The sequence below is a fragment of the Ananas comosus genome, linkage group 7 (genome assembly GCF_001540865.1).
Source record: "Ananas comosus cultivar F153 linkage group 7, ASM154086v1, whole genome shotgun sequence".
In the NCBI taxonomy this organism is placed as follows: Eukaryota; Viridiplantae; Streptophyta; class Magnoliopsida; order Poales; family Bromeliaceae; genus Ananas; species Ananas comosus.
Window position 1 is genome coordinate 10118018 of NC_033627.1, and position 20551 is coordinate 10138568.

Genomic DNA, 20551 nt, shown 5'->3' on the forward strand with positions numbered 1-20551 from the left:
AATTTAAAAATTTTAAATATTAAATTTTAAAATTTAGTTTTAGTAATTAAGATAAAATATAAAATTTTTAAATTTTAAGTTTTAACTTTTAAATTTCAAATTTCAATATTTTAAATATTAAATTATAAATTGAATTAAAAAATTCAAATATTAAATTTCAAATATTAAAATTTTAATTTAAAATTTTAAGATTTAAATTTTAAACTTCAACCGTTTATATTTTAAATTTAAATATATTTTTTAAATAATAAAAAAATTTAAATTTTAAATATTTAATTTTAAATTTAGATTTGAAATGTAAAGTTTTTAAACTTAAATTTTAAAAGTTTACATTTTAAATTTACACTGAGAGAGAGAGAGAGAGAGGGGGGCCGCTCGAGCCGCCCACCCGCGCCGCGCCCGCCTCGCGTGCCCGCGCCGGTGCCTGCCCATGGGGGACAGAGAGAGAGAGAGGGAGGGAGGGCGCTCGGTCGAGTCGCCCACCCGCGCCGCGCCAGCCCCGCGCGCCCGTGCCTCCTCCCGTGGGGGGAGAGGTAGAGAGGAAGAAAGAGAGAGGGGGAGAGGGAGAGGGAGAAAGGGGGAGAGAGAGAGTCGCGTCGTGACCCGCGCCGGCCGCGCCCGCTCGAGCCGCCCGCCCACTCTGCCATGTGCGCTCGGCCCGCGCACGGCGCCCGCTCGCGCCCCTTGTGCGCCCGCGGCCGCCCATGCTACCACTACAAGCGACACGCGGCCGGCGACTTCTCGCGCCCCTCGCATGCCCGCGCTCGCCCGTGCTGCCACTGCACGCGACCCGCAGCTGGTGCCCACTCGCGCCCCGGCCCGCCCGTGCTGCCACGTGCTCGCGACCCGCGCCCGGCGCTCGCTCGCGCCCCGCCGCCCGACCCGCGCCCGGCACCGGCTCTAGCCCCTCGCGCTCCTGCGCCCGCCCGTGCTGCCGCGTGCGCACTCCTCGCGCGCTCGCGAAGGGCTCGAAGGAGGGGGGCGCTAAGAAGCCGACACGTGGCCACAGTAAAACTCAATTTTTAATATATCTATAGATAGTGGAGTGGCTGGCTCGTCAGTTAAATATTTTCAAACTAAAACTAGCAAAATGTTCTACACTATAGAAAAGAAAAGGCCTTTTTTTGCAATTAGCCTCCTAAAAAAATTTATTTTAAAAATAATCCCAACAAATTTAAATTTGCAAAAATAACTCTGGCCCTGCCACATAGGCGCCACGTCAGCGCCATGCGCTGGGCCAGATAGTTAAGTTAAACACGGTAAACCATTCACTGTGTCTAAACACGGTGAATGATTCACCGTGTCTGGAGAAAGAGAAGGGAAAGAAAAAATATATGTATTATGAAAAAGATAAGTATGAAACATGGTGAATCATTCACCGTGTTTGAACACGGTGATGGTTCACCGTGTTCAACTTAACCAGCCTGTTCACGCGGCGCTGATGTGGCGCCTGCATGGCAAGATTAGGATTATTTTTGCAAATTTAAATTTGCTGAGACTATTTTTAAAATAATTTTTTTCAGGAGGCTAATTGCAAAAAAAGCCCAAAAGAAAAATAAGAAAGCTAAAGAATAAAGAACTACTTGCAGCAAAATCCGAGTACCATAAGAAAAACAATGAATCAGATATAGCCAGAATGAGAACTTAGACATTTACATAACAATTTTTACTGCACCAAAAAAAAAAATAAAATCATACTCAACACCTTTTATGATGTGATTTAAAAAATAAAAAAAAATGTACTGCAACCTGCTGTATCAGTTATCCTCTGCTGAAGCAAAAACATTATAATAAAGCAAGACACTTATAGCAAATTTCCATCCAAAAGGCATTTCTTGCAAACAATAATATTACGTTAATAGGAGAATGAGAGAAAAATTAAAATATAAAATATAAATGTCAATGTTTCAAAGGATATATGGCAAAAAAATTAATTAAGCAAGACTTAGCGAAAACAATATAATGTTGCTGAGACTAAGTGAGAGTAATAAACTAAACCAGCAGTATCGAAAGGCACCAAATATTTGAGCTCTACGACAAAAATAATCAATTAATACAGATCGTGTCGCCTATACATAGTTCAGCATATGAAAATTCCCAAAATACATTCAAAAGAATTTGTGAAGGTGCACCAATCCAGATATCTTGGAGGCTTCTTTTTGGATTAAGACAAATTTTGATATGAAATGGTGAAAGGAAAGAACAGTAGCACAAATATTAAATTTCTTTTATTTATACTGCAAGTGCCAAATTCATTTACTATCCAAAATTACCAACTCATCATTTTTTTCAAATATAAGGCAACAAACCATTCATTTATTTTACCAAAAAAAGAAATAAATTATAAACTACACAAGGAAGATGGCTCATCATCATTTCCTATTTAATAAAATAAGGAAGAAGTAAGATGGAAAATCTTCTTCTATATTAACTGTTCGTTTAGGACTAATAGTAGAAAGCATTGGTATAAACTTGTCTGTTAATCTACTGTATCAGAAAATATTAACACGAAGTTGCTAAAGGGGGTTAGCAGAGAGAAATATTAATTTTGTAATCGTAAGCTCAGAGTCAAATTTTTCTTTGAGTTATGTATATGTTTCACCATATTAAACAAATTGCGGTTTGATATTCCTGGTTCACATGTCTATCAGGAGTTGTTCTTGCAGCTCTGTAATAAAAACTTGAACAATTCAGATTTGACCACATGAAATAGTATAAAACATAGGTGTAAAATAAGTACACCCACACACATTCGTTGGGGTGGATTAAAAGCAACATTGAGATGAAAATCGATCGCAAGTGTAAGGTGAACTTTGTGGTGATTGGTGTCTACATCGACAAAATGGTGTGAGAGGTTGTGCCGCTAAACATTTGCAACCTCATCTTCGGCAGCCCCTACCTATGGGACTGTGACGCTACCTTCTTTTGTCGTCTTCAGCAGTACCCAATTTGTTGATGATGGACAAAAATTTCTATTCACTACAAAACCATTATCAATATCTGCAGACCTAGTGACTGTTTGCCAAGCCAAGAGGATGATAAATGTCTGCCGAAAGTTTGCTTTACTAGTCATTCTGTCAGTTGAATCTGAAGAGAAAAACAACAATGTATTGAGCCTAGCATGTAGGGAAAGGGTTGACAATGTCGTTAGACTAACTGGCAAGCATCAGGATTTGTTCCAAGAAGTCTGAGAGTTGCCACCAAAGCAGGCCATGGAACATGAGATCCAATTGATTAGCGATGCTCCGTTACCGAACCTCGGCATGTGCAAAACTCGGTAGTGGAAAATGAGAAGATAACGCTACAAGTGATCGAGTTGCTCAAGAGTGGTGCTATTTAACCAAGCATCTCTCCTTGTGGCTCCTCGATTCAAAGAAAGACGGCGGGTGCCAAATGTGTATCGACTACCGCATCCTCAACAAAATCACCATCAAGAATCGATACTCCTTGCTGCGGATTGATGATCTTCCAGACTACTTGAAACATGCTCGCTATTTCACTAAGCCGGACTTAAAGTTCAGCTATCACCAAGTCCAAATTCAGGAGGATGACACCTGGAAGACCACATTCAAGATGCGGTAGGGCCTATTTGAGTGGCTCATCATGCCATTTGGCCTTTGCAATGCATCCACTACATTTATGCGGCTGATGAACGACATTCTACACCTCTTCCTCGATGACTTCGTGATCGTCTACCTCGACAACATCCTCATCTACAGTCGATCATAGAAGAGCACCTAGCGCACGTCAAGAAGGTTTTCTTGCTGCTTGAGAAAACCAACTCTACTTGAACCCTAAAAAATGTGAGCTTGTAAGCAAGTCTGATGTATCTCTAGTTCATGGTGGGTGGCGACGAGCTTTAAATCGACCCTAACAAGGTCAGGGCCATCAAGAAGTGGCCCTGGCCCAAAAACATGATGGATGTGTAGAGTTTCATGGGCGCTTGTCAATATGTCCGAAAGTATCCGGTACTTTTCTGTCCTTGTGGCCTCGCTATTTGCACTGACAGAGGCCCAACCAAAAGTTCAGATGGAGTTTGAAACATAAGGATACTATTCTAGTATGCAAGGTTACAATGACTCGCGAGGTGAACATGACTCCTTTCATGTTGGACGAAAAGGTCAAAAGCCAAGTGTCGCTAAGTGGTTCACAAGGGAAGCTGGGAAAACTTGATTGCCTCACTTACAATTCTAGATCTAGCAGTTGCTGGTTCCTCTCAAATTGGGGAGCCATGATTCGGGATGATCAAATTTTCAGATAAGTTTCAACTGTTGCGAATAAGGCGGAGACGGTTCCAATTACTTCGATTGGGATAAGAATCAAGAAGGTTTCAGGGAACTATTTCGGTTCGGATAAGCATCGAGGTTGTTTCAGCAAATCCAAAGAAGGATCAAATTGTTATACCAATTTGGATAAGAATAAAACCAATTTGAATAAGGATAAGGAGGTTAGGTGGTTTTCTTTCAAGTGTTTTGTTCTTATCTTATTGTAAATCTGAAAGGCTATAAATAGGGGGACCTATTGGCTCTTGTAAAGACATTCCAATTAGATAGCAAATATACAAACTTTTCGCCGAGTGCTTTTTGTATATTTTTTTTTCTAATCTGGTTTTAGGTATTCATTAGGGAGGCATTGTGACATTGCTTTCTCCTCCTCTAACAAATTAATCAACTATCGAATCTTCAGAAATATAAATTTTTTAAGGAACATAAAGAAATATTTTGTAAGGAAGTGAATTCTCGAAATCCGAGAGTTGTACGTCGTCCAGGATCGACTACTTGTCGTATGGGTTGGCTTCGGAAAGGCCGGATGGCACGAAACCCAAAAAGTGCATTGGAGTCGAGTCCACGAGAGCAAATGGTGCAAAATCTGTACTTGGTAAATTCTGCTCTCGGGGACCGGTCCCTGGTGAGGGGGACCAGTTCCCATAGGTGTATGCCCAGGGTTTGCTCTCGGGGATCGGTTCCTGGCAGGGAAGGACCGGTCCCCCTAGCGGGTGGTTGCGGCAGATGCATAATGCAACCGGTCCCCTGGCCAGAGGGACCGGTTCCCGTACGCGTGATTTTGAGAAGGTCCTCAGGGACCGACCCATGGCAAGGAAGGACCGGTCCCTCCGCGCGAAATCTGCCCAGGCAGGGCAGGTTGAGAGGGATAAAGTTGAGGGGCTTGGCTGCATTTATGCATTAGTTAGAGAGTATAGAGGGGAGATCACTCACTCCCTCTCCCATTCTAACACTCTCTCTCTCTCACACTCTCTCACATTCTCTCCCTTTATCTCTCTCTAGAAAGAGAAGAAGAAGAAGGAGAAGAACAAGAAGGAGGAGAAGAAGAAGAAGGAGAAGAACAAGAAGGAGGAGAAGAAGAAGAAGGAGAAGAAGAAGAAGAAGGAGGGGAACTTGAAGGAGATCACCGCCACCATCTTCTCCTCTTCTTCTTCCTTCCATTGGAGCTAACCTAGAGGTAAGCTTCTCAACCCTAATGGTAGAACCTAGGGTTTTGGGTTTTGAGCTTTGGAAATGAGGTCAAATGGACCTCTAGCACCATTAATGGTGGATTAAAGCTAGAGGCTAGGGTTTCATTGTGCTTTGCATAATGCTAACCCTAGGGCTCCAAATGGGGGCTTTTGGAAATTTATGAGATTGATCTCATGTGATGGCATCTAAACCTAATTGCTAGGTCTTTAAATGCAGGGGCGAAGACGGATTGAGCATTCGTCTAGCCGGTGAAAAGTTCTCGGCAAAATAAGGCCGACCAAGCTTAGTTTCGACCTAGGAGGCCGAGACATCGTCGTAACGTTCGTTGGGAGGTGTTTCTAGAACCTCTACATCGACAAAGGTGGGGGGTGTCCATCCCGAAGCAACTGGGCTTCTCCCTATGTCTAAGTATCTTTATGTGATTACATTCCATATATAGTATCATGCATGGTAGGGTGTTTAGATATTACTTTACTACTCTTGCATATTCCTTGGTAATGCGGCAAAGTGGGCTTGGCATGTGAACTTAGGAATGCATGAGAATGAGTTTTGTGACATAGAACCCTATAGAGATAAGTTAAACCGTAACTTGATCTTGCATGGATGAGTATAGTGACATATGACTAGTGTAGTCGGGATAATTGCATTATGGCAAGTGACATGTATACCAAGTAAACAACTTGACGAGTGGCAAATGTATACCAAGTAAACAACTTGACGAGTGGCATTAGAATTCAGTGTTAGAGAACACTTGTGGCATAGTAGTCCTAGAGACTGGATCTTCTCATTTGATAAGGAATGGATCTGGATTATACTCACACGTCTGTTCAGCACTTGTGGTGGTCGCTCCGCACAAGTAGTGCGCTCTGGAGTTTGGCACGTGAATCGATTGGGATAGCCTAGGTGGGGTCCCAAGGGATAGCCTATGTGGGGTCCCGCAGACAATCCCTCGGGTGGTTCGAGTCCCCCTTCATAGACGGATTTGAGATGTGAGTTGAGGGCGCACTTATGGGCCAGCCAGATAATTGGGTAATAAACTCAAGAGAATTATGCAAATTGGGCATATTCGGCATATTGGACATATTGTGCATATTGAGCATTGTAGAATTGTATCCATACTCGATGTTGGTATTATAGCATGTTAGCGAATGCATGGTTATTTTGTTCATTCTTGAATCTCAAAGCATAGTAGAATATTGCAGTTCTTTCAATATGCATTATTTACAGTTTTGGATATTTATCTATCTATCTATCTGCTTATGCCTGCTTAGACCTAGTGGGATGATCGGCGGAGTCGGCGGCCGAACCCACTGGGAACTATGGAAGATAGTTCTCACCCCATTTCATTTCAGGGCTGAGTGCGGGCGCGCCGGGCGAGGATCGCGGCAAAGGCATTGCGCCCGAGCAATAGCATAGTAGCTTCCTTTATGCATTAGAGCACCATTTTGTATCTAGATGCTTTATGTTTTTGGAAGAGCTAATGATGTAATTGAGATGAATATAATTATCCATTTTGCAAGTTATAAATATAAACTTGATGTAAAAATGGTTGCATAGATGTAATAGCTAGGTGTTTCTCTCTTTTCACTTGTTATATTTGTGGATTCTTGCTCTTATTTGTTGGCACTAGTAGTGCTTTTCGTGATCATGTATGTATTGAATTTAAGTTCCTGGACAAATTCTTGTATATGATCTGGTTGTTAGCCTTGGGCAGACAGGGGAGGTGCTGTCCGTTCGGCGTCTGTTCGACGCGCCCAAACCGGACCAAATTGGTAGTGGGCTCGGGGTGTGACAGGTAATTATGGTATCAGAGTAAGTTAAGAGCAAGTAAAGAGAGAAATCTAGGATGGACCTAGAAGACCCTAGGTTGGTAAGCCTTAAGGATATAGGTGCGTGAGTGGAACGTGAACCTATAACGATGGCGGAAGTCGATTCGATTGGGTCGAAGTTGGTGATATCTCTTTAGTAGTTGCTAGAGGTAGATTTAAGTGGTATTAGTTCTTGGCTTCAAGTGATTATGTCGGCGGCCGACGACATGACGCTGAGAGTCTAGAATGACTGCACTTGTGTGCTTCCGCCTGATTTTTAATGTTGAGTCGCGTAATTTTGGTAATCGCGAATAGGTTAATGGGTTAGGCTAATTGACCAGGTTGTTGCGTTTCAGGAACTAATGACCCGGTTGTTGCGTTTCAGGAACTAATGTCTCCAAGACGCTACACGCGTAGGACGGTTCCATCACCGCCTTCTGAGGTGCCAGAGCAAGCTGGACCTCCTTTGGTACCAGAGTCGTCTGGTCCTAGCGAGGTGCAGGAGTTACGGGCACAAATGACCACGTTGACTGGTCGGTTTGATCGGCTCCAGGAGTTGATGGAGCGACAGATTGCAGCGACGGCCGCGACGGCGATGGAAGGTCGCAACCTGCACGCATCCTCGGCATGCGTGCCTGAGGCGGCAGAGGTGAGGGCGTGGCAGCAGTCCCGGTGGCGGCGTGTCCCGAGCCGACAAGTGTGCTTCCGACGGCTTCGGGTACGGCAACACCCGATGCGGCGGCTGAGGAAGTGAAGCAGGAGTGCGCATTGACAGCTCTTATAAGGTTCAAGAAGTTCGACCCGCCAATCTTTGAGGGGGGAAAGGTGGTGTCACGCCTCCGCCCCGAGACCGCTACCAGTTTGGTCCGGATCGGGCGCGGCGAACGGACGCCGAACGGACAGAGTCTCCCCTGTCCGCCCAAGGCTCAACCAACGAGATCATGTACACAAGTTCCCAGGAAATACGCTTGACTAAATACATGATCTAACAATAACGACGAAGCACAAACAGTGCTTATCAACCAAGAGCAAGCAACACAAGTAACGCATACAAGTGATAAAAGAGAGATGTACTTAACTATTAAACTCACTTGACTTTATACAATTATTCCATCCTTTACATTCTTCCAAAACATATATATAATCACTCTCAAAACCTCACCCTATACAACATCTACTCTCAATATAAGTACAGGGTAGAGCTAAAGCAAAAGGAAGTGAAACTCTACTAATACCACTAGGGCGCTACGCCCTTGCCGCGATCCTCACCGGGGCCACTCGAACTCGGACCTGCAACAAAGTGGGATGAGAACCACGAATAGTTCCCAGTGGGTTCGGCCGCCGACTCTGCCGATCTTCCTACTAGGTCTAAGCAGGCAAAGATAGATATGCAGATAGATAGATATTTTGCTGAATTGAAAGCATCCATAATAACAGGCAAGTATATAAAATGAACATCTAACTATGCCTCAATCTGAAATGATGCATGCATGTGTCATAGGGTAAAGCTAAGTACCAAACTACTATGCCCAACAATAAATGTGACACATCAGGTTACCCAATCTCTTAGCGAACTCGAGGGTCGCTCAAAATCTCACGTAAGTAAGTTTCATAGGGGAGGAGCCTAGGCTCAACTACCCCCGAAACTGCCTGCGAACAGATACGTTAGTCCAAGGGTAAATACGTTAACCCTCCTCAGGTGACAACTCCGGAGTGCACTACCTGTGTGGAGCTACCACACCAGGCGCAGACAGGCAGGCGCCGCACGAGAAGAACTGGGCGCGGGGGACGGCGCTCTCGGTGCAACGTCCACAACTGGTGCTGGCGGTGTAGGGGCCTGAGTCTCCCTGGAAGCTGCCGCCTGCTGCAATAGTAGGTCCTCCAGACGCTTCATCCGCGCCTCCTGTCGGCGTGCCGCCTCGGTCTGCTGTCGGGCCGCCTCCGCCTGCTGAGTGACCAAGTCAGTGAGGGCCGCAAGCTGGCCCCTCAACTCACGGACCTCGCTGGATCCGGAGGTAGCGGAGGTCTCGACCTCCTCGAAGTTCGCCGCATTGTCCGGCCCGGCAGATTGGGAGCGAGTAATCGGCATCGTCACTACAAAACATAAAAGCGCAAGTTAGCAACACTTACGCTATCGCATCCCCGCTCAAAAGACAAACCCCAAATCATGCGAAAGTAAAGAAGTGTTCTTCACTACTAACTCCCGATGTTACGTTGTCGGCCACCAACGTAACCCTCCGCGAAGTTAGGAGTTATACACTTCAATTTAACTCCACTTTTTAGAGTTGTTCAAGATACCCAATCTAGATACTTTCGCTTACAAGTCGAATAGATCTCGTCTCTCACGAGCCTATTTCCTATAGTCCAACCGGCCTAAGGTTTGCTAGGTCCCCTAAGACTCATCCCTAGGCTCTGATACCAAATTAATCTGTCACGCCCCGGGACCCAGCGGAAGCCCGCCCGGCACGTGCCCAGACCCGCCATACGTCTAAAACGCATAAGGCGTCTAAAAACAACAATAATAAAAGCAATAATAAAAGACATCTAGGCGTATCAGAGTATAATAAATGTCTAAATACTACAGCAAGGAATAAGGATAAAACTGTAAATCCATTAAATGAAACATAAAGTGATACAAGGAAAACCCAGATACAAGTGCTATAGGTAGATACACAGGTGGTCTCTATACCTGGATACAAAAATCTCTCACTCTCTCAACTACAAAAAGAAAGAGTAAACCATCTAGGCAAAGTACCGCTCCTCGCTAGCTAGCTAAGCGATCCCCTTGCCGCGATCCCGTGCCTCCGCCGGTGCCGAAGGCTCTGAAAAGTAAACTACAAAACGAGGGCATGAGAACTATTAAAAATAGTTCCCAGTGGGCAATTACTGACTTCAGTGAATGCACCACAAGGCTCAAAGCTACAAAAGATGTCAGTGACTATAAAAGTAGAAAGGCGACAGGTAAGTAAAAATGTAACCTACTACGACATGATATCTCTACTTAGCATAAATAGCATAAGTATGAAAGCAACTATGCATGAAGTAAATGTCTCCAACTATCATGGTGTTCACAATGTGAAATAGTAAAATTTCGTTGTTTACTATTTTAATCAATGTCCAAGTAGTACACTAAGTCATCATCTGTCCACATGTCATAATGGATATATAAAGTCCAATCTGAAGAGACCCACCCGAAGGCTGCCTATGGCCCTGAGACCCACCCGTAGGCTGTCTGGCCGGTGCCGAGCCTAATGGCCCCGTGGTAGTCATCATCCCCACCCTAGGAATGAGCCTGTCCCACGGCAATCCACTTCGGTGCCCAATCCCGCACGACGAATATGAATCGCGATGGCCATCTCCGGAGTGCCGGCTTGTAGGGAGCGACCCTCACAAGCATGTGCGAATGAGCACAATGATAAGTAGTCAAACGATCTGTCGCAAGTACCAAGTCCTCATTTCTAATAACATGGAATGTGTCAAGTATCTCAATGGCCTATCCCTATGTCATCATGTCTCTAACATGGAATATAGCAGATATGTAGTGGCCTATCAATATGTCTCTATATTGCAGTTTCATAGTTTACTAGTTTCAAGTGCCCCTTTATGACACTCTTGCTCTCTATGTCAAAACATGGCAACTATGTTCCAAGGTATATATTCCAAGTCATAATCCTCATAAGAGATGTATTTTTCACTTGCAAAATAAACACTTTTTCCGTATGCATGCATTCTACTCATATAGCTCTACTATATAGTGAAATTTTCATAATACACAAGGCATGCATTTTAAGTGCTCTAAAATTCATATAAATCCCATTTAGTATAGAAATGAACTTAAAAATAATTTACAACAAGTAGAAAGAGCATAGGGGCCATTTCGCCCCATTTCCACGAAGCCAAACCCACCGATGACAACGAAACTCCTTGTGCGCTCCCACGAGGGTATCCTCTAGTCTCCTAGTACCCTAGAGGTATAGAAACATATGTCAAACGGGGCAAACGAACAAAACTTAGCTTAATCATTAAGCTAATCAAGCATAGGTGAGAAAAACTCACCTCTAGTGCAAAAATCTCCTCTAAAGCTCCAAAATGAAGCTAGGACTCATCGAATCCAACCTAATGGAAGCCTCTAATCCACTCAATCTAGCTTCAAAAGCCCTAGATTCAAAATACCCAAAATAAACCCTAATATCACAATCTAGGGTTTCATCTCATGAAATCCAATAAAACTCAAATCTAGAGGAAGATAACATAATGCTTACCTCTTAGAAGCTTCAAATCAAGCTCTAAATTCTTTAAATCCCAAGATCTATCCTCCACTTAGCTTCAAATTCAAGCTTGAGGCTTCATCCATGGTGGAAATGGCACCAAAGGGCAAAAGAGAAGAAAATCCATCAAAAACCAAGCAAAATGGAGATCAAAATCAAATGGGACAAGGTGGAGCTTCACTCACCTTCCTCTCCTCTGGTTCCAGCACAAAAAAAGCCCTAAGGGGCGTGGGTGCTGTTATAAAAAGCCCACAATCGCGAAAAACCCCCTGCAGTTCAAACTGCACGAAATCTGCCTCCTTGTACCGGTACACGGGCTCTTGTACCGGTACAAGGCTGACGAAATTGCAAACCCGAGGCTCGGGTCGCGCGGTCTGCGGCTCTGTACCGGTACAAGCCCAATGGCTGTACCGGTACAACCATCAATCCTTGTACCGGTACAAGGCCAGTCTTGTTCCGGTACAAGCTCTGCTGCAGGCTACCCGAGAGCTGTCCAATGAATCCAATTTTTGGATTTTGGTACCAAGCTTCAAACCAACATCCTCGGGGTGCGTGCCAGGGGTCGGAACACTATCAACGACCCTCCAAAAACTGTGGAGAGGCTCCAAACACAGATCAAACACTCGAATCTTGCGATTTGCTAAGATCCAGTGTATTACAGCTAGGTTCATATTCACGTAGCATGTTCATCACACATAGGGTTAACTATCTCATGTTCAACTCCTGCATACTAGGTTCTCATTCACTGTATCCGCAAACCCAACTAGCCCTAGCATGCATTAATATGTAACAATTACATTAACTCCTTATAATGCTATATCACAATATGCACTTGATCAATATGATGACTCAGACATAGGGAGCAGTTCAACTGCTTCGGGATGGCACTCCCCCACCTTTTGGCAGTGCCGCGTAGTTAGCAAACTCGACATCGCGGTCCTCGTACGTCGCTTCAACTCCTCGGGGCAAAGCGAACCCTCAAGTACCTGTTTCGGCGATATCTTCGCACTCGCTCGTCGAATCGACGAACCGTCTTCGCCTACGCGTTCAGAGACCTAGCAATTAGATTTACGACCTATTAAACGAGATCAAAACCCTAGCTTTCCAACAATCTCAAATCCGTGCCTTAGGTTGGCAATGATGGAGAAATCCATGGTGCGAGCTTCAATTTCGAGCTCGAGCCATCTCCTTAACCTCAATAGGTTCCATTCGAACCATCTCTAAATAATAAAAATCCCAAACCCTAGAAATACCATTAGAGGGTTTAGAGCTTACCTCTATACAAAGCTCCAAGCTTGAGGGAGAGAGAGAGAAGAAGATGATCTTCTTCTTCTTCTTAGTCTTCTCCTTCTTCCTTCTCTACTTTTTTTCTTTCTTTTTCTTCCTCTCCTTCTTCTTCTCCTTCTTTTCTTTCTAGAGAAAGAGGGAAAGAGTGAGAGAGAGAGAGTGAGGGGAAAAGAGAGCAATGAGGGAGAGAAGAGGGTCCCCCACCTCTCATATAAGCCATTTTTGCAATTAAGCCCCTCAACTTTCCATCTATGAAACAGCCCTGCCTGGGCGTTTCTCGGAGTGAGGGACCGGTCCCAGCTCGGGAAGACTGGTCCCCGAGAGCCTCCCATACGGGCAGAGGGGATTTCGCGTTCGGGAACCGGTCCCTGCCTGAGAGACCGGTCCTCGGGAGACCGGTCATTGCCTGAGAGACCGGTTCCCGAGAGTTAGATTTTCGGGACTTAGCCAAATTTCGGCTTTTCTCGCTGGGTTAACGTTCGAGGATCGGTCCTCCCCTGCCAGGGACCGGTTGCATCAAGAATCCCCACCAGCCCAGCCTGATGGGACTGGTCCCCGAGAGCAATTCTGCTCCAGTGCAGAATTTTGCACTGCTGCTCTCGCGGACTCTTCCTAATCCACTTTATACATTTAATCACCTCCGGACTTTCCGAAGCTTATACCCTTGACAATTAGTCGACTCTAAACGAAGTCTAATCCTCGGGTTTCGAGAATTCACTTCCTTACAGGTGGAGCCGTCGATGGTTGAGTCATGGATCAATTCAATGGAAACCCTTTTCGAGGATCTCTATACTCCGAAAAAGGACAAGGTGAACCTCGCCACCCATTGTCTCGAGAAGACGGCGAAGGTGTGGTGGAAACGAGTGAAGCGAGATCGGCCTTCTGATCTTCCACCGATGTTGTGGGACGAGTTCAAAAGGGTGATGTTCGCCAACTATTTCCCGGATACGGTTAAGCGGAGGTTGCAAGAGAAGTTCCGCACACTGAGGCGGGGAGATCGCTCGGTAGCGGACTATGAGCAAGAGTTTTCTCATATTATTGACTGTGTTCCGGAGGTTGTCAAGGATGACCGGGACCGGGCGGATTGGTTCCTACGTGGATTACGGCCTGGGATCTACAGGGCCGTGCAATTGTTCAAGCTCACGACCTTTGCTGAGGTCTTCGATCGAGCATTGTGGGCAGAACATGGAGATGCCCATGTGCGAGAAGAACGTGAGCTGATGGCTGGGTCTAAGGACAAGGGAAAGAAGCGTCAAGGCGGTGGTTCGGGGGGACAATCGAGTTCCAAGAAGCCCTCGAAGCATCCGCGCACTCAGTCGTTGAGTCGAGGGACGCAACAGTGCGTTATTTGCGGTGGCGGGGGCCACAGAGCGCTGCAGTGTAGGCAACGTCAAGGCAAGTGCTACAACTGTGGGCAAGAAGGGCACTTGAGCCGCGACTGTCCAGTGAGGGCCCCGCCTACCCCGTCAATTGCGTCGACTCCGGCGACTCCGGCGCATTATGGAGGAGCCCCACCTACTGCCATATCGGCTGGGCACGCAATGGTGCCGCGTCAGCCCGAGGTGACTCGATCAGCGCCGAGCGGACGGGTATTCGCCGCTCAGGCCCAAGCCGAGGAGCCTACTGAGCCGGAGGAGCATCGCCTTGTGGCAGGTATGATTCTAATTAACGGAGTTCGCTCCAGGGCTATGTTTGATACAGGTGCCACACACTCCTTCATTAGTAGATTATTTGCACGCATGCATGATATAGTCATAGAGGCAAGTGAGGACAAGTGGCGAGTTGAGGGCCCTGGGTCGATGTTTAATACCTATACGGAGTGTTCTTCGTGTCCAGTACAAGTAGGTGACTGAATAATGCCTATTAGGATGTTGGAACTCAAGTACCTTAAAGAGTTCGACGTCATATTGGGCATGGACTGGCTCTCTAAGTATCATGCAAAAATTGATTGCAAGAACAGGGTGATCATATTTCGAGAGCCAGGACAAAAGGAGTTCACTTATCGGGCTTGTCTGAGCTCGTGTTTCGCCGCGACGGTGTCGGCAACGAGAGCAAGGAAGTTGGTCAACAGTGGTTGCACAGCATTCTTGGTGACCGTTGTAGAAGTGGATCGAGTGGCGCCGACCTTGGAGGAGTTATCAGTGGTACAGGAGTTACCGAATGTGTTTCCCATGGAGTTACCGGGGATACCGCCGAATCAGGAGATCGAGTTCGTCATAGACTTGATTCCCGGTACTGCACCGATCTCGAAGGCTCCATACCGAATGGCGCCGGCAGAACTGAAGGAGTTGAGGAGTCAGTTACAGGGCCTCCTCGACAAGCAATTTATCCAGCCAAGTGTATCACTGTGGGGAGCCCCGGTGTTATTTATGCGGAAGAAAGACAGATCGTTTCGACTCTGTGTGGATTACCGAGAATTGAACAGAGTCACGATCAAGAACAAGTACCCACTTTCCCGAATCGATGACTTATTCGACCAATTGCAGGGGTCGTGTGTGTACTCGAAGATAGACTTGCAATCCGGTTATCACCAATTGAAGATCAAGCCGGAGGATGTCAAGAAGACCGCATTCCGCAAGCGGTATGGACACTACGAATTCACGGTCATGCCCTTCGGGCTTATGAATGCCCCGACGGCATTCATGGATTTGATGAACCGTGTCTTCAGAGAGTATTTGGACCGATTTGTCGTGGTCTTCATAGATGACATATTGGTCTATTCTCGCAACGACGAGGAACATGCCGAGCATCTGAGAATAGTGCTTCAAGTCCTTCCGGAGGAGAAGCTATATGCTAAGCTGAAGAAGTGTGACTTCTGGCTCAGAGAGGTCGCATTCTTAGGGCATGTGATTTCCGAGGGTAGAGTCTCCGTAGACCCAAGGAAAGTTGAGGCAATCAAGGATTGGCCGTACCGAACAAACGTCACGGAAGTCAAAAGGTTCGTGGGTTTGGCGGGCTATTATAGACAGTTCGTGGAAGGCTTTTCAAAAATAGTAATTCCACTTACCCGTCTGACTCAGAAAAGCACCAAATTCGTCTGGAGCGATGAATGCGACCGGAGTTTCAAGGTGTTAAAGGAGAGATTGACTTCGGCTCCGATGCTCACCTTACCGGTGCAAGGCGAAGACTTTGTGGTCTATAACGATGCATCTTATATGGGTTTGGGGTGTGTACTGATGCAAAACAGAAAGGTAATCGCTTATGCGTCCCGTCAGCTGAAGAGCTATGAGAAGAATTACCCCATCCATGATCTGGAGCTAGCGGCAGTGATCTTCGCCTTGAAGTTGTGGTGGCACTATCTATACGGTGCGCATTGCGAGATCTACACCGACCACAAGAGTCTGAAGTATCTGTTCACACAGAAAGAGCTTAATATGCGACAACGGCGGTGGCTGGAGCTATTAAAGGATTATGATGTGGACATCCTTTACCACCTCGGGAAAGCTAATGTGGTCGCTGATGCGCTTAGCAGAAAGTCAGCGGAGAACCTTGCTATGTGGGTTACAAATCAAACACCCCTAAGGCTGGACATAGAGCGAATGAACCTTGAGGTGGTTGCTCCAGAGATTCCGACTCAGTTGTGGCGCTCGTTGTCCAACCGACCTTGTTGGAGAGAATCAAGAATCTGCAACCCGCGGACCCAGATCTCCAAAAGGTGTGGCGCGACATCAAGAAGGGCCGTGGCGGCGATTTCACGGTAGACGCCGATGGTGCACTTCAATTCCGAAATCGATGGTGTGTACCGAATAATAAGGAGATCCGAGAGCTAATCTTGCAAGAGGCACATTGGTCGCCTTATTGCGATCACCCAGGCGGCACCAAGATGTATCAAGGACTGAAAATGCATTATTGGTGGCCTAGAATGAAGGGTGATGTTGGACGCTTCGTGGCAAAATGTTTAGTATGCCAACAAGTAAAAGCAGAGCGCCGATTTCCAGCGGGTAAGCTTCAGAGCCTACCGATCCCCGTTTGGAAATAGGAAGATATATCGATGGATTTCGTGGTCGGCTTGCCTCGTTCATCAGGCGGCCACGATGCAATTTGGGTGATTGTGGATCGATTAACGAAGTCGGCTCACTTTTTGCCGATTCACACCGCATGGGCGGGCGACAAGCTAGCACAGGTGTATCCTGACGAGATAGTGAGACTGCATGGGGTGCCAAAGTCGATCGGATCGGATCGGGTCGCGACCCCCGGTTCACATCGCACTTTTGGAAAAGCCTGCAGGAAGCCCTTGGCACACGGCTCGATTTCAGTACCACATTCCATCCTCAACCGATGGGCAAACAGAAAGGACCATACAAACTCTGGAGGATATGCTGCGGGCGTGTGTCATCGACTATAAGGGAAATTGGTGGGATTACCTATCGATGGCCGAGTTCGCCTACAACAATAGTTATCATGCTAGTATGGAGATGGCGCCGTTTGAGGCGCTTTATGGGCGGAAGTGTCGATCTCCTATACATTGGGGTGAGGTGGGTGAACGTGCAGAATTTGGCCCGAATGTTTTGCGGGAAGCGGAAAAGAAAGTCCGCCTTGCTCGCAAGAGATTGCTCACGGCACAATCGAGACAGAAAAATTATGCGGATAAGCGCCATAGAGACTTGGAGTTCGCAGTAGGCGACCACGTATTCTTGAAGGTCTCACCCATGAGGGGTGTAAAGCGATTCGGAGTTCGGGGAAAGCTAAGTCCCCGATACATTGGACCTTACGAGGTATTGGAACGAATTGGGACCGTGGCTTATCGGCTTGCATTGCCGCCAAAGCTTGCAGATGTGCATAACGTGTTCCACGTCTCCCATCTTCGCAAATATATTCATGATCCTGAGCATGCTCTACTGTATGAGCCACCGGGGCTCCAAGAAGACTTGAGCTATGAAGAATTTTCGGTGATGGTTATTGCTCGAGAAGTGCAAAAACTGAGAAATCGCGAGATTCCCTACGTAAAGATCCGGTGGAGCAATCATGATGATTGCGAGGCCACCTGGGAACTCAAGGATCTGATGAGAGAGCATCATCCTCACCTGTTTGAGGAATAAGTTATGGAAAATGAGTTAAATTTAAGTTGAATCAGTTTCGAGGACGAAACTCCTTTTAGGAGGGGAGGATGTAAGGAAGTGAATTCTCAAAATTCGAGAGTTGTACTTCATCCAGGATCGACTACTTGTCATATGGGTTGGCTTCGAAAAGGTCGGAGTGGCACGAAACCCAAAAGTGCATTGGAGTCGAGTCCACGAGAGCAAATGGTGCAAAATCTGCACTTGACAGATTCTGCTCTCAGGGACCGGTCCCTGGTGAGGGGGACCGGTTCCCATACGCGTGATTTTGAGAAGGTCCTCAGGGACCGGTCCCTGGCAGGGAAGGACCGGTCCCTCCGGGCGAAATCTGCCCAGGCAGGGCAGGTTGAGAGGGATAAAGTTGAGGGGCTTGGCTACATTTATGCATTAGTTAGAGGGTATAGAGGGGAGATCACTCACTCCCTCTCCCATTCTAACACTCTCTCTCTCTCACACTCTCTCACATTCTCTCCCATTATCTCTCTCTAGAAAGAGAAGAAGAAGAAGAAGGAGAAGAACAAGAAGGAAGAGAAGAAGAAGAAAGAGAAGAAGAAGAAGAAGGAGGGGAAGTTGAAGGAGATCACCACTACCATCTTCTCCTCCTCCTCCTCCTTCCATTGGAGCTAACCTAGAGGTAAGCTTCTCAGCCCTAATGATAGAACCTAGGGTTTTGGGTTTTGAGCTTTGGAAATGAGGTCAAATGGACCTCTAGCACCATTAATGCTGGATTAAAGCTAGAGGCTAGGGTTTCATGGTGCTTTGCATAATGCTAACCCTAGGGCTCCAAATGGGGGCTTTTGGAAATTTATAAGATTGATCTCATATGATGGCATCTAAACCTAATTGCTAGGTGTCTAAACTCGGGGGCGAAGATGGATTGAGCATTCGTCGAGCCGGTGAAAAGTTCTCGGCAAAACAAGGCCGACCAAGCTTAGTTTCGACCTAGGAGGCCGAGACATCGTCGTAACGTTCGTTGGGAGGCGTTTCTAGAACCTCTACATCGACGAAGGTAAGGGGTGGCCATCCCAAAGCAACTAGGCTTTTCCCTATGTCTAAGTATCTTTATGTGATTACATTCCATATATAGCATCATGCATGGTAGGGTGTTTAGATGTTACTTTACTACTTTTGCATATTCCTTGGTATGCGACATAGTGGGCTTGGCATGTGAACTTAGGAATGCATAAGAATGAGCTTTGTGACATAGAACCCTATAGAGATAAGTTAAACCGTAACTTGATCTTGCATGGATGAGTATAGTGACATATGACTAGTATAGTCAGGATAATTGCATTATGGCAAGTGACATGTATACCAAGTAAACAACTTGACGAGTGACAAATATATACCAAGTATACAACTTGACGAGTGGCAAATGTATACCAAGTAAACAACTTGACGAGTGGCATTAGAATTCAGTGTTAGAGAACACTTGTGGCATGGTAGTCCTAGAGACTGGATCTCCTCATTTGATGAGGAATGGATCTAGATTATACTCACACGTCTGTTCAGCGCTTGTGGCGGTCGCTCCGCACAAGTAGTGCGCTCCGGAGTTTGGCATGTGAATCGATTGGGATAGCCTAGGTGGGGTCCCAAGAGATAGCCTATGTGGGGTCCCGCAGACAATCCCTTGGGTGGTTCGAGTCCCCCTTCATAGACGGATTTGAGATGTGAGTTGAGGGCGCGCCTATGGGCCAGCCAGATAATTGGGTAATAAACTCAAGAGAGTAATGCAAATTGGGCATATTGGGCATATTGTGCATATTGAGCATTGTAGAGTTGTATCCATACTCGATGTTGGTATTATAGCATGTTAGCGAATGCATGGCTATTTTGTTCATTCTTGAATCTCAAGGCATAGTAGAATATTGCAGTTCTTTCAATATGCATTATTTACAGTTTTGGATATCTATCTATCTATCTATCTGCTTATGCTTGCTTAGACCTAGTGGGATGATCGGCATAGTCGGCGGTCGAACCCACTGGGAACTATGGAAGATAGTTCTCACCCCATTTCATTTCAGGGCTGAGTGCAGGCGCGTCGGGCGAGGATCGCAACAAAGGCATTGCGCCTGAGCAGTAGCATAGTAGCTTCCTTTATGCATTAGAGCACCATTTTGTATCTAGATGCTTTATGTTTTTGGAAGAGCTAATGATGTAATTGAGATGAATATAATTATCCATTTTGCAAGTTATAAATGTAAACTTGATGCAAAAATGGTTGCATGGATGTAATAGCTAGGTGTTTCTCTCTTTATTTCACTTGTTATACTTGTGGATTCTTGCTCTTATTTGTTGGCACTACTAGTTCTTTTCGTGATCATGTATGTATTGAATTTAAGTTCCTGGGCAAATTCTTGTTCATGATCTGGTTGTTAGCCTTGGGCGGACGGGGGAGGTGCTGTCCGTTCGGTGTCTGTTCGACGCGCCCGAACCGGACCAAATTGGTAGCAGGCTCGAGGCGTGACATATTTGAAGATTCACCATTGAACTACTTGACTTACTATCATTATTTTGGTATAAAGATGTCTGGCACTCCATGATATCTCATCTTTGGACATCGACAAATAACATTTCATTATAATAAGAGTCTGAGAAGACTATATCGACAAAATAAGAAAAAAAACTTGCTAATAACTATCCAAGAACATTAGCAG